Raw genomic sequence first — 14832 nt, 5'->3', positions numbered from 1 at the left:
AAATCCCGCTAAATATCCTAGCTAAAGTTACCTGGGTGACATCGCGCACCGCTCAGTGTGGTCCGCACAGGAAACAATCAAAACTTACCACTGCATGTATGCAATGTAATTGGCACATCAGTGTTATGGTACCACAGATCAGATGGTCTCATATGCATGAAGCACGTGCAGCAGACTACTACTACTACTGCTATGTACTATTGCCAAAGTGCTACTGGGCATACACCGCGCTGTACGGTCCCTTGGGAGCTTATGGTCTAGTCAAGACAAATAGGCAGAATGCTGTTGCATGAGCATTTGCTTACAAGCAGATCACACATATTTTCTTGCATCTGACATACACACATATAGCCATTCAAACAATTAGTACAGCACATTATTACAACACATTATTTAACAACGTATTAATATAGTGCATAAATTAATGCAAAAATTCTTTCCTAAAATAATGGCCTCTGCTGGGCCCCTAGCCCTTGTTCCTTCTGGACCTTTCTGCAGTCACAAGAGTGACTGCTATCCTGGGCACAATATCTTGGTGGCATGGTGTTCCTGCCACTCCGGACCAAGAAAAGGATCTTGGCCTTACCAGTATCAGATGGAAAACCAAAGCCAAGGAAAAACCATGTAAGGTAACTAATTGAAACATATAACAGTAGGACCCGTCCAAGATTAAGTACAATTAGAGATCAAATATGAATTTTGACAGAAAAATATCCATGGTCGTAGGCAGAAAGAAAGACACTTTAGGGTCCCACTAATAATTCCGTCGCACTGGTTGCAGAAGGAGAGAAAGCCTTTACAATCGGGTATACAGGTTCTGTAGCTTCCATTTCGGGAATGCTGAAAATCATGTTTGGTGTGTCGTATGAGATCACCATATGTGAGCACAAGGGCTATACTAGAGAGGATTTCAAAAGGCCCATGCACAATTCACGTTGTTGATACAATTGGTAGTATGAAAGATTTCTGTAATGATCTGTCATGATAAAAAGGCCAAGGGTTGTGGTGTCACCTAATACCTGATTGCTTTGTGCATGATTGTTTTGTGTATCGTGTGAGTGATTCTTCTATTTCATCACCATTGTAAGAGACACTGAACTTTAGACTTCATTTTTCTTGGTCAGACAAAAGATCTAGAAGTACTCCCACTGTGACTGTAGGAGAGACAATAGATGTCAACAGGTTTCCTGAGGACAGCCTACGTCTTCAGCGCAAGCCTCCGGAAGACTTCTGCTTTTAATGCCTTGCTTCTGAGTATCCTGAGTCTTGAATCTTGTCCCGGTCTTCAGAGTTCCCTTGTGCCTGCTTCCGTCCATGCCTAAGACTCTGCCAGAACCTGCTCCGCTTCAGCGTGGTCCGGGACCAGCCATGGGCGGCTGGGTAGGGCGTGCTGCGATGCAGTTCTCACCCAGTACTTTCCCATTAATAAGCCCAAGAAATGTGCTGTCTGCTTTCCTCTTATCTGCCTTCCTCTGTACCTTTTCACAGCAGCAGACCAGAAACATGGGCAGCCAAAAAAAAACAAAACAAAACAGCACAGTAATGCAATAATTCTACCAAAAATTAGCATTAGCCTTTGTGGCACTAGCAAGCACTGTTAACTAAAGTACTATGCATGTCAATACAGAATCCAGATCCCTTAAGTTAAGATGTCAGTTCCACTCGACCCTCATTGCTAGCAACATTTTAAAAAACTGATTTCATTTTAAATGTATTTTCTTCTTTCATAGCTTTCATAGCCAAACGTGCTGATATGCCAGGTGACGTACAGACCTAACTGGAATTTGCCATATCCTATGAAACACCATGTGTAGGTGCTCCTGTGGCGCACACAGCATAGCACCCCCGAGATCCGAGAGCAGTGTAAAAGTGCTCTAATATGCCAGAGCAGGTTTTCATTTCTCTACAGATTTGTGCAAACCAGTCGGGAATATGAAGGCAAACGTTTTGCTGCTGTAGTATATGCAGACCCAATGTGCTTTCTACCATATCGCTAGCCGCCTTCACACCTCAGAGCTATAAAAAGAGCTGAATAAAAATTGGTATCACATTGTAGGTTTTTGCATAAAAAAAATATTTCTCAGGAACTTTAATACCTTCTCATTTTTTTTTTTTTTTGTTTTTTATAACCCAGCGGTTACTACTGGGATTGGCTTGGAATTTATGGAAAGAATAGGCAGCCCCCCCACGGCTGCTGGCAGGAATATTATGTGCTCAGAGGACTCCCAGTAGGGAGCCAAAGATGGATCAGTCCAGAAAAAAAAAAGGTTGAGGAATCTAGGAGGGTTTTTCTTTTAGAGAGCTTGGGCTTAGTGAGACTAAGGGGGCAGACAGTTCCTTGTTTGGAAAAAGGGGGTAACCTGGCAGAGGCGGCAGGAGCGGGCCAATGTGCCTGAACAGCTCTGGGAAGCCAGAGAGCTGAGGAGGGAAGTGAGAATGCCCCCCTCTAGAAGTTAAGGAGATACCAGAGAGGACACTTGATGGTCGGCAGGACTTTGGCATCCAGCAAGGGGAAAGAAGCCTTGCGCACCCTGGAGCGGGACATTGTTGACAGTGGGAGAGATGTCCCCAACGTATTGATTTGGTGGGATGCTAGAGCCTGGCGGCCCAAGAAGAGAACCTTAATCAATATATTCTGGTGGATACTGGCTGAATGAAGACTTCTTACGCTCCCCAGAGGAAGTCTGGCACGACAACTTTACCCACGTTCCTATAGTGCTGCTCGGTGTGTACCTGGTGCTGAACAGGACATAAAGGATATGGACCCCTGCTTCATGGAGCTTGCAGCGTAATCTGCTGTGGGGAGGCTGGAAAGTGCCTTCAAGGAGTGTGAATTAAGGCTGTTGCTAGTATGGTGCAAGGTATCTCCAGAAGCTAGCTGGCAGTTAAACCATGTAAATAGTTTTCTCTTTCCAGATGAGGAGGATCCTGGATGAAGTGGTCACATCTTCTGTGGTGTACTTACTGTCTATCTCAATAAACAGCCGTGTGAAATCCGGAGCTGGCTGTCCTTGTGCAATTGGTGATAAGAAGCAACTCCTCCGAGGGTCGAATTCAACATGATTCACAGCTCCTGTGCAAATGACCTTGTCTGCCCCCCTCCCTGGCATCCTCGAGGGCATGCATGGCAATATATATGTATATATATATATATTTATATATAAAATGACCCATGTAACAGTACTTACAGTGACTGAATAGTTGCAGGAACACACTGCAATTAGTAAACACTGAAACGTAAATAATATACAGTATATGACTTAAAACTGTAAAATTACATCAGCCATAAATAACCGTCCTTAGATTATGGCCCTGCTAGTGGCGAGGAATGGTTTGTACTTGGCCCGGTGTGACTCCCCCCGCTGCCAGCCTCTTCGCTGCGTAGCGTGGCAGCTTGCTACCGTGAATTGTGTGCGTATGTTGTGAGAAGGGCTGTCACCTTGGCGGCAAACTGTACAGTATCAAAATGGTGGCAAGGGGTTCAGCCTGCAGTCGTTCAGCAGCAGAAATTACTGCAGGAGCAGCAGCATCTGACCAAATCCCGGCCTTAGATTTCAGGAACGCGAGATTTTTAGGAGTTTTTTCTTTTTTAACTCATGTTTTGTCCTTTTTGTACCTATTTATTTCAGCATGCTTGTTTTTGTTTGCAAGGGACTGGTTTTGATAAAAGCGACAGTGATCTGTTTTTTTTGTTTTTGTTTTGTCTTTTTTTTTTTTTTTTGATTCTTTATTTCTCAAATTTTCAAATTACAAAAGAATAATATTTTGCAATTACAGAAATCAAAATGGAAGTCAGGATAATGAGACATTCTTGAAATTAGCTTAAACAAATTATAAATCAAAACTTTCCATTAAAAATCCATAAATCAATAAAGTTTAAATTCAAGACAGATCCGAAATATACTGAGAGAGATTCAAAATTAAACAGTTATATTTAGAAACAGAAATATGCACGACCAGGTACATTTATTGTAAATTTATGGGAGAAGAGGTGGTAGGGATTTTTGATTGAATAAAGGATTTTAGTTGATCCACAGTGAAAAATATGTATACCTCAGACCCCCTCTTTACCCTACATTTGCAAGGATATTTTAACATGAAGGTGTAACCTAACGAAATTACTTCTTGACATAGAGCTAAAAAAGCTCTAAGCCATTCTTGGGTAAATGAGGAGAGATCTGGAAAAATGTTTATATTTTCATTTAAAAAGGAAGTTGGAAATTTCCTAAAGTAGTTTTTCATAATAGTTTGGACATCTGCTAATGAAATTAAAGAAACCAGTAGAGTTGCTCTGTCTAAAACCTCGAATGTTGAACTTTCTAATATTTCTGTTAAATTTTCTGGAAGGTTAATTCTGTTAGATGTTGAGACAGTTCTAGGCAAGAAGTAGCATTTATTTATCAAAGGTAACTTTTCTTCTTCAAAACATAGGATCTCACAGAGAAATCTTTTAAAGGAAGCATAAGGAGTTTCTCCCAGTATTCTAGGGAAATTTTGGATCCTTATATTTAGGGAGTGAGAGGCATTTTCAAGAGTTTCTACTCTTCTGGCCAAAAATTCTTTATTTTTCACCACAGCCGCCTTAAATTTTTCATTGTCGCGTTCCTTCACTTGCAGTGTTGAAACTTTAGTAGATATACTTTCAACTTTCCTTTGTAAATCAATAGAAGTTTGATTGTTCTGTGAGGCTAAAAGTTCAACTTTCTTGCTCAGAATATTCACCGAGGTTGCAACCCCCACCAACAAATCCCACATCGCAGCATTAGTGACGACTTCAGGCCGGTCAGGGATCATTAGGGGCTTAAATTCTAGGGTAGTTTCTTGCGATAGCTGCAGGCCGCTTCCAGTATGACTTACCCCAGCTGCCCCTTCTTGTTTTGTCTTTTTAATCCCCCTTACATTAATGGCACATTAGGTGCCTGTAAGTAGATGTCCTGTCTCTAACTTGCCAACTCTTGCCAAGATCCTTGAGAGGAGTGTGCTACTGCAGCTGCAAGAGCATTTAAAGAAAAGAGATGGACTTGATGCCCACCAATATGGATTTAGAAAGGCGCAAAATCATTGTTTGATTCTTTATTAGGTAGTTTGGATCGTGGCGAAAACAGGAATCCTAGTGTAGCTTGATGTTCTCCGCAGCTTTCGATAGCGTTAGGCATGACGTCCTGATTTCGAGACTGCAGGCCTTTGGAGTTGGTGGACACGTTCTGTCCTGGTTTATGTCGTTCCTTTGCAATCGTGAGCAGAGAGTTCAACTGGGGACAGATATCTTGGAAGCCATTGGGGGTGCGTGTCCCGTAAGGGTCGGCGCACTCCTCTGTGTTGTTTAATCTGTACTTAGCCTCTTTGGCTATGAAGTTAAAATCACAGGGCATTTTGCAGTATATTTACGCTGACAGTATCCAGCTTTATGTTCCAAGTGTGTTAGCAGGAGTATTGCCTTCTGCCCAGTTTTGTGGGTGTATGGGGCATGTGAAATCCTGGCTTTCTGAAAACGGTCTTTTGCTTATTATCCATAGGTCAAAGATATTGTGGATTGGTAGAAAGCCGGTGAGTGAGGGTCCAAGTGACATTCGACATGCTGGGAAAGAATTGGAGTACTCTCAAAAGTCTGAAGTTTAGAAATCCAGTTGGTGTCTGGTTTAGCGAGTAAGCGTCATGTAAAACACCTTTCTAAATTATGGTTTTTTTAAATTTAAAAATGCTAAGGCCTCTGCGTTTTTATTTAACCTCTGATATGTTCAGGACTGTGCTCCAGTCTTTGGTTTTGGGACAAATTGACTATTGTGCTACATTAATTTTGTGTCTCCCTGATAAGATATTCAAAGTTACCCAAATAATTCAGAATGCTGAAGCTTGTATGCTATCTAGAACACCTTGCTGGGACCACATTAACCATGTTTTACAGCAGTTGCATTGGCTGCCAGTGAAATGGCGTGCAAAATTTAGAATGTTGTATTGGGACCCTTACTTTTCAATATATTTATAAATGGTCTGGAAAGAAATATGACGAGTGAGGTAATCAAATTTGCAGATGATAACAAAATTGTTCAGAGTAATTAAATCACAAGCAGATTGTGATAAATTGCAGGAAGACCTTGTGAGACTGAAAAACTGGGCATCGAAATGGCAGATGAAATTTAATGTGGACAAGTGCAAGGTGTTGCATATAGGGAAAAATAACCCATGCTTTAGTTACACAATGTTAGGTTCCATATTAGGTGCTATAACCCAAGAAAGAGATCTTGGCGTCATAGTGGATAACACATTGAAATCTTCGGTACAGTGTGCTGCGGCAGTCAAAAAAGCAAACAGAATGTTGGGAATTATTAGGAAGGCAATGGTGAATAAAACGGAAAATGTCATAATGCCTCTATATCGCTCCATGGTGAGTCCACACCTTGAATTCTGTGTACAATTCTGGTCGCCGCATCTAAAAAAAGATATAATTGCGATGGAAAAGGTACAGAGAAGGGCGACCAAAATGATAAGGGGAATGGAACAGCTCCCCTATGAGGAAAGACTAAAGAGGTTAGGACTTTTCAGCTTGGAGAAGAGGAAGCTATGGAGGGATATGATAGAGATGTTTAAAATCATGAGAGGTCTAGAATGGATGGATGTGAATTGGTTATTTACTCTTTCAGATAATAGAAAGACTAGGAGGCACTCCATGAAGTTAGCATGTGGCACATTTAAAACTAATCTGAGAAAGTTCTTTTTCACTCAACGCACAATTAAACTCTGGAATTTGTTGCCAGAGGATGTGGTTAGTGCAGTTAGTGCAGTTGTGTTTAAAAAAGGATTGGATAAGTTCTTGGAGGAGAAGGCCATTACCTGCTATTAATTAAGTTGACTTAGAAAATAGCCACTGCTATTACTAGCAACAGTAACATGGAATAGACTTAGTTTTTGGGTACTTGCCAGGTTCTTATAGCCTGGATTGGCCACTGTTGGAAACAGGATGCTGGGCTTGATGGACCCTTGGTCTGACCCAGTATGGAATGTTCTTATGTGGCCTATAACCTTTTGTTTGCAGAGGAATCTTGTTCCTTTAAGGCAAAGCTTACCTGATACGTGCTGAGTAGATCTTTGCGTTCTATGAATGCTAATTTACTTGAGTTACCTAGAAATATATCCAGTCAGCTTTTGTTAAGTGTATTTTGGGGTGTTTCATTTTCACTTTTAACTTCTGAGTTAGCCTGCTAAATGCTTTTGAATATGGACCCCTATAAGAATGCTGTAGCACATGCTAGAGCTTTTTCATGGGCCGCTCCAGCTTTACGGAAATCAAGCCCCGAGGAGGTTAGAAATGAAACCGAGATTAGCATCTTCAGAAAGCAGATAAAAAAAAATTATTCTTCCAAAGAGGCTTAGGGCTGAGCAGTATTTTAGTTCAGATTGATACCATGTGATTTTTTTTTGTTTTAATGTTATTTTAATTTGCATTTTAATGTGTTGTTTTAAAGATATGTACTGTATGGATGTTTTCATGTGATCCGCACTGGACCAATGTATTTTGGGAAGTGGCGGAGTATTAAGAGATGTGTAAATAAATAAATAAGCAGCTCTTCCTCGCCAACTCACTGAGCAGGGTTTGGGTTTAATTCTCACTTGCGAAAACAGTGAGAAATGATGAGGTCACCGTGCTGGCAATCACCAGTGAAAGTCTGCTGTGCCTTGTCTGCATCTATTGTAGACTACACAACAGATGCAGAAGGTGTGGGAGGGAGCATGGAACAGGCTTCTCACTGTAGCTGGTAGCGTGTGCTGGTACTGCCAGCATGAAGCCAGCATGTGACTGTGCTGTGTCCAGACATTTAGCAGAGTGCTGAGCGGCTTCCTCCACTGGGCTGTTTCGGGTGCTGCAAGAGAAAGTGTTCCCAAAGCGTTCCCTGGCCCATTTGCCTGTCATCAAAAAGATGCATGCAGGGCCTCAAGAAATCCGGCTGTTTCTTCCCCACTTCACTCCTGTATCTATAGATTGCAATACGGTGTATCCTCGTGTGGAGAAGAGCAAAATGCAAGTTCTATTGACAGAGATGTGCCTGGTGCTGTTCTTCTCATGACTAGCAGGAGTCCCTGTAAGAGCGGGGGGTTGGCTCTTCCTTCTGTCAGGGACCGGTGGTGCTGCTGAAGAACTGCTAGCCCTTAGGAGCAGGGAACCTGGGGAAGGAAGCAGCACAGAGCACCAAACTTTCGTAGGCCATGGGGCTGCTGATACTTTTATTTTTCTGGCCACGTCATTGTACCTCTGGTTCTAATCAAAAGAGTCTCCAGCATTTGCTATCCGTATTAATCTCTCCTGCTGTCTTCAGCCAGTAGCAAACAATTATCACAATGCAGTCCTTGTGCTACCAGGTCTGGTCTGATGTGCTTTGCGCTGTCAGCACAGCTGTCAGTGCCAAAGGATACATGGATGCAAATACAATTCCTGGATAAGGGGTCCCATTCTTCTCCTCCTGTAGTGATCTCCTCTGGCTGAGAGTGGTCAGAGCTTGCCCTCTCTCTCTCTCTCTGTCTGCATCCAGGCAATCCTGCTTTTGAATTAGGCCAGCCAGTGTTGCATGAATGTCATGTCTCTTTGCTCTCTCCCCAGGGCACATTATGCTGTTTCTTTAGCACTCGGGCCTAGCTGAGTCTGGGTCATCCACAGGGCAGCAGGTTATACTCTTGCCGTGCCATTGGCTTAGTGCCCATTACTGCTGCTCTATCAAGGACTTGCACACTCCTCCCCTTACAGCATATCTCCGGCGCATGACTTGGTTAGGTTTTTTTAGCGAACTGTTTTTCTGAAGTGTTTACCTGCTGCAAATGTTTTGCTGCTCTCTGCAATCTACCTAGAATTGTTCCTTTTTTTTTTGTTTTTTGCCTTTCTTCATTTTTTTCCATGTTATCAGACTTTCTGGCTGGAGAAAAGATCGTGGAAGACCAAGGTTGGTGCTTGTACTTAGCCTGTCAAGTTATTTATTGTCAGAGAAGTTATCTTAGCTGCAGGCTATAACTGTGGGCATTAATAATTAAGCTGACCTTCCCTCACCCTTCAAGTGCACTCTTCCTGCTTCATTTTATTAATAGCATTAGACAAATGTGCATTTTCAGCAGAAGTGTATGCTTAAGGGAGTTCTTTTGGGGTCTGCAGGTTTGCTGTGCATAGTAAAACCTTACTGTTTATCAGTATGGTGGAAGGTTTCCCCTCCAGGTCTAGAATGATGGAGATTTTAGCCCATGCTCTTGCATTGAGTATCATAGGGTTGCTAACCAACTGGTATTTGGCTCGCTTAGCTTGGTTTCTTTTGAGAGAGACTTGCACCTGGCAGGACCTTTAAACCAACTACCTAGCTCCCCAGCTCTCACTGGACTCCTCCTCTCCTTTTACTCCTCCACCCTTTTTTTTTTTCCTACTGGCTCCCCTCAGCCGGGTTGGGAGGCAGCCTTGGAACCCCCGCCACTATAGGAAACAAACAGCAATCGTGGAGCATGGGGACTGTGAGCCGGCGTGCGCTCACAGTCCCCGTGGTGCCCTGCTTTCCTGTGCCTCTGCCGTAAGTTTCTGAACAAGCAAGAAGGCCCCCTCCCCTAGGAAAAGGGAGATGGGATGGCATGAGGACTCTGAGCATGGGCAGGCTGACAATCCCCATGCTGCATGATTGCAATTGTTTCTAATAGTGGCAGGTCTCCCCGGCGCTGTAGCGGAGGTCTGCAGCTGGGAGAAGAGGTGGAGGGGCCGTGCAGCTGGGTTGAGGGTGGGGGAGGAGGAGGATTGAGAGCCATAAAGGTGGGTGTGGAGGGGTTGGGCCAGATTAAATAAGGTAACTCTAAACACACTTGCTGTCGCTCTTCTGCCCTTGTCTCATAGGAAATGTAGCATCTGTGATATTGCAACCTTGTCATTGCCTTTCCCACTCTGTCACATACTAAATCTCACCATGGCGGAGTGTCTACTGTTTAGAAACTTCGATAAGATAATCCGCTCCATCGGTATCATTCAAAAACTCTATTTATTTAAAAAAAAAAAAAAAAAAGTTTGAGGCGCTTGTACCTGCCAGCAAGCTTCACAAGGTGCCATGCTGGCATGATTGCAAGGAGCGCAAAGGCAGAGACGACCACAGCAGTTCTCCTTGCTCGGCACCGGTCGGATACCAAACTCCAGAGGCGCTCTTTGACACAATGCAAACACTAAGAAGGGCCTTAGCAGAAAAGTTGAGAGACTGAGACCATTCACAGCTTCTCCTGGCTTACGAATGAGGGTCATTCCTGTCAAGGTACCCGCAAAGCCCGCCCATTTGCAGACCCTGCCCTGAGTGACCTTATCTTGCCCCAGGACATGCATCGAAGGCAGACTGTCCACTTCTGAAGAGAGAAGGGATACGGTAAAGCATGGACTGCTCTTTGCGCTGCTCTACGCTGGAGAAGGGTCTGAGGAAGCCCCTTACAAAATTACTTTGCACGGAAATGACTTAACTGTTTTTTCTCATGTGCACATCACAATAATTTATCTGGCGTTTGCCACATAGAGTAACGTAATTATACCCGTGCATGACATTAAACGAGGTTTGCACTTTGTTGCTTATGAAGTAAGTGTAGGGAAACACTAATTTCATTGTTGGCAGATGGGACACATACAGATGGATGGTGGAAGTATTGTTTTGATGTTGTAGATTTTAGACTAGATCGTGGATACTAGCCAACTCCAAACCATCAGGGTCATACTGAGGCAGCCCTGTTTCTTTTTTTTAAGCTCCTGTTCCCAGCACCAGTAGAGTTGCCAGGCTGACTCCCATGTCACATAGGAAAGACTGAGTCAGTCCTGGTTTTCTCCATCAAATGTGCGGGCTTGACATTCCAAGTTAACCAGGAAAACGCAGGAGCTACAGGTTCCTTCTGACACAGAGCCATCCAGCATATGTAGTCTCTGAGTAGGCTAAAATTGATGTTATATTACCTCAAAATCCTCCCCTCTTCCCCCTCATGCTAAAACAGCATATTTAATATTAGTATATAAAAACAAAATGTTAATATTAAAAACAAATCCAGGCCAGCTGAACATATCCTTGGTGGAATGGAAGTAGCTTACAGGTTTATTAAAATTGCTGCAGTAGTCTGTTTCTGAATTAGGGAGAACAGAGGATGCGTTTTTGCTACTTCTACCTTTTGTATTCAGTTGTAATCAAGGGCATAGAAATATTACATGTGAAACATGAACAGTTTTTTTTTCGGTGTGCTCAGCGTGGCATGCTGAAGGCGAGGGTGCCGAATGCTGGCCTGAGAGCTGTTATTGCATCCGCCGTGCCGGTACTAGTGTTGGGTTTAATTAAGGGCACAGCGGATTTCTTAAGTCATCATTCAGTGTCGGTGTTTAATTGATGCCAACAACAGAACTGTGTGAACTTGATATTTTATAAAGTCCCGAGGCAGGGAAAAAAATGTTAGCACGTCTCCGCCATCCCACACTTCATCATAATCAGAGCAAGTGAGCCCACTCAGGGCTCTGCTTTTGCAGTTTCTGATATGCTCAGCAATTTCGGTTCAGATTGGCTGAAAGGAAAAGTTGTCGTACTTGATGCATGTTATGTTTATGTAAGAATGTGAACCCTGGGCTGAGATGAGAGGTGTCTCCGCCCATAAGGAGGAGCCCTGTGAGCCTCACCGTCAGCAGGCGCAGTCTCAGTGGCATGGGACACAGCTAGAAAGAGACTTTATTATAAGGAAGGAAAAGTAATGTCCACAGAATTGGAGTCCTGAGTAATGGGAATTACCCAGAGTGAGACCACAGCTGAGAAGATCCGGTAGTGGCCCGTGGAGCGGGGTATGCCGGGGATCCCCTCTGATGAGTGTAGGCACCCTAGGAGTACAGATCCGGTAGTGGCCCGCGGAGCTGGGTATGCCAAAGATGTCTGTACAGTAGATGTTGAAGAACTGGTAGAGATGCCGGAACCCGGAAATGGTTCCTGTAGCTGTACTGTAGATATTCTGTAGTGTAGGAAAGCTGAATGGCTTCTACTGAAGAAAGGTGGATTCCATGTGGTGAACCCCGAGGGTCGGGGTTCACCACATGGAATCCACAATACAGTTCGTATAGTAGAAGTTAGTAGAGGTACTCACAGTAGATGGTTCCTGGAGAGAGAGAGAGAGAAATAGTAGCAGTCAGGAAGGAAGGCCCTCCGAGGAGCAGATAGCCGGGAACACAGGGGAGCCCCTGAGGAGCGGGTACTCAGAGCCCTAGATGCCAAGACCAAGCCAGGAACAGGAAGTCCTTGAATGTGGAGGATTCAGCAAGACGGAACTCCTTGCTATTTCAATGAAGGCAAGGGCTGGTCAGATTAAATACACTAGCGGGTTGACATCATTGGGAGGGGACGCCCCCGAGGTTCCCGCCATGATGTGTTCAAAAGGAGGCACTTGCGCGCACGTGCCTAGGTAATTCCGGGTCCAAGATGGCGGTTGGCAGCGCCCACGCTATCCCGGAAACACCGGAGAGGTCGGCGAGGACTGGCAGAGACCGCCGAGGACTGGCAGAGACCGCCATTCTTCCCAGACTTGATGGAGTGGGGAAAAAAAGAGGTAAGCATGAGAGGTTACACCCATCTGCGACCAACAGGCATAACAGTGCACGCATAGCCTCAGACTGCAGCCTCTTCAAAGAAAAGAAAAAGAGGGCTGGCATGGACTCCCATTGTTTTTGGGGTTTTGTTGTCGGTTTCTTTTATTTCTTGGCGGAGAGTGAAACTTGAGACAGCGCCCACCTAAGGGCCCTGGGATTTTGTACCACAGTCACAGCTCCCACTAGGTACTTCGTCTTGTTTCCTTGAGTTTGTCTTCTGACAATTGGCAGCTGCAGTGCAATGAACTGGTCCTCCCCTATCCAGGTGAGCATCACCTGATTAGAAGCAGTGAGGATAATGAGTGGAGGCGTGGTCTAGTGGTTAAAGCAATGGGCTGGGAATCAAGGAAGCCAGGTTTCTAATCCTGCTTCTCTCACTGATACTCTTTGTGATCTTGGTTGGGCAAGTCACGTATTCCTCCATTGCCTTAGGTACAGACTAAGAGGGGTTAACTTTCAAACAACTCTGCGCAGCCCCATATGGAAGCGTATATGGCCACGCGGAGATGCCTGACAGTATTTTATAACGTGTGCATACGAATTACCTGTAGATCATAAAATCTGTGCGTATGTATGGTTACATGCGAATACCTGCAATGCATCGAAAGCCTGTACTTTTCCCGGCTATTTTAAAAACATGCACATGAATGTTTTACGCATGAAGGAAATCACAATTTGCTCATGCAAAACCCTGTTTGCATGCAGAGATTGGTATATTTTAAAACATGGGTGCATAATTGTAATCACCAGTTTGCTTAAACATCTACCAGTTCACCCAGTGCTTCTCCAGGTCATCGACACTTTCCTAATTCTTCACTCTGAATCTCCCTCCCTCACAATTTACCCAGACCTCACATCCAACCAATAGTAAACAATAGACGAATCTGATCTCAGTTGCGCAAGTTAATTAGCAGGTGTAAAATGATGCAAATAAGTTGAAAAACGCACGTGCATAAGTCTCTTATAAAATAGCAGCTTGCACGCATAGCTCTTGGCCTCACCCCTGGAATGCCCCTAGACTATTCCTTTTTTCACACGTAAATGTGTGCAAGAGAGCGAAAATAAGCAATGTATTTTTGATGTTTCTAAAATAGCATGTACAAGAGTATAAGCTATTTACGCATGCACATGCTAATTTTACACAGGTAAAGGTTTTGAAAATTCACCCCTTAGATTTTAAGCTCTGTGGTACATGATTGATAGCAGGAACTAAGAAATTTGAAGATTTTACCTCAGTCTTGATCTGGTTGCCTGTTGAGGCTTGTATTCCCTTTATAGTTCTATCACTATTGTTCAGATGCTTTCGTAGCAAGGCAGTTAAAATCCTGTAAACCGATAAGATCCTTGGATTCCTCCCAGAATGCATATTTGGAGCTTCCTAGTCTCATAAGGTGGCTCTCACAATTACGAGGAGATTATTTAAAATTCAGGAAATTCTCAGGCTGATGCAATAAGACGTGCGTTAAAATGGGTGCTGGTATTGAGCGCCCTTGTTCCTAACACGCACACAGCCACATCCCCTGGATGCCCAATGCAGTATGTACATGAAGGCCTGCTTGAAAAAAGGACACGCTAGGTAAGCATCCTGTATCCCTACACTCAAATACATTGGGCGCCCACGACTGCAATGGGCGTTCAGTACGAGCGTCCATTTTTATCTCGCTTCTGGCCGATTCTGCTGAGGTTGTTGGATGCCCAGAGCTAAGTGCCCCTTGCAGTTGTGCCTTTATATTTTGCGTGTACATTGTGCATCCAGAATTTTTTTTTTTTTTAAATCAAACCGGTATGACTTTGTTTTTAAACAATGCAAGCAGTACATTTATTTATTTATTTAGAATTTTTCTATACCGACATTCTTGAACAAAAATATCAAATCATATCGGTTTACAATTAAACAGAACAGACGCGGCTATGGCGTTACATAGAACATTGAGCAATGAACATAGAACAAGTCAACAATTCAACAATAACAAATAGTGAAATGATTCATCCGTGAATAACAAAATATATAGAGCAACAACAATTGGGGCGGCTGTGGGCGTAAACATCAAATGATACGTTTAATGGAGTATCATTATGCGACTGCATAATGGACAAGGCGTAACGGGGGCCCAAGGCATAGGGTAGCAATGAGAATCTGGCTGAGTGGTGGAGGGAAGGAGGAGTATGTAGAGGGGAAGGATGTGAGGCATTTATAACGTGTTACATTTCACAACGATACTAACTAGGAGGAA

General features: G+C 43.7%; 1 protein-coding gene across 4 annotated transcripts in view; it reads left to right on the top strand.

Moving 5' to 3' along the window:
- Positions 1–14832, top strand: part of ATXN1 (ataxin 1) — a 758516-nt gene that overhangs the window by 623700 nt on the left and 119984 nt on the right. Inside the window, exon 1 of one of the 4 annotated variants that reach the window (XM_029590702.1) lies at positions 8892–8930. The exons of the other annotated variants lie outside the window; for them this stretch is intronic. The gene's annotated coding sequence lies outside the window, so the exon portion shown is untranslated. Of the gene's footprint in view, positions 1–8891; positions 8931–14832 lie in introns of those variants that run through there. 4 annotated transcript variants of the gene reach the window in all.

This window comes from Rhinatrema bivittatum, chromosome 2 (genome assembly GCF_901001135.1).
Source record: "Rhinatrema bivittatum chromosome 2, aRhiBiv1.1, whole genome shotgun sequence".
Lineage (NCBI taxonomy): Eukaryota > Metazoa > Chordata > Amphibia > Gymnophiona > Rhinatrematidae > Rhinatrema > Rhinatrema bivittatum.
The sequence above is the reverse complement of the archived record's forward strand: the minus strand, read 5'-3'. Positions and strand labels throughout refer to the sequence as shown.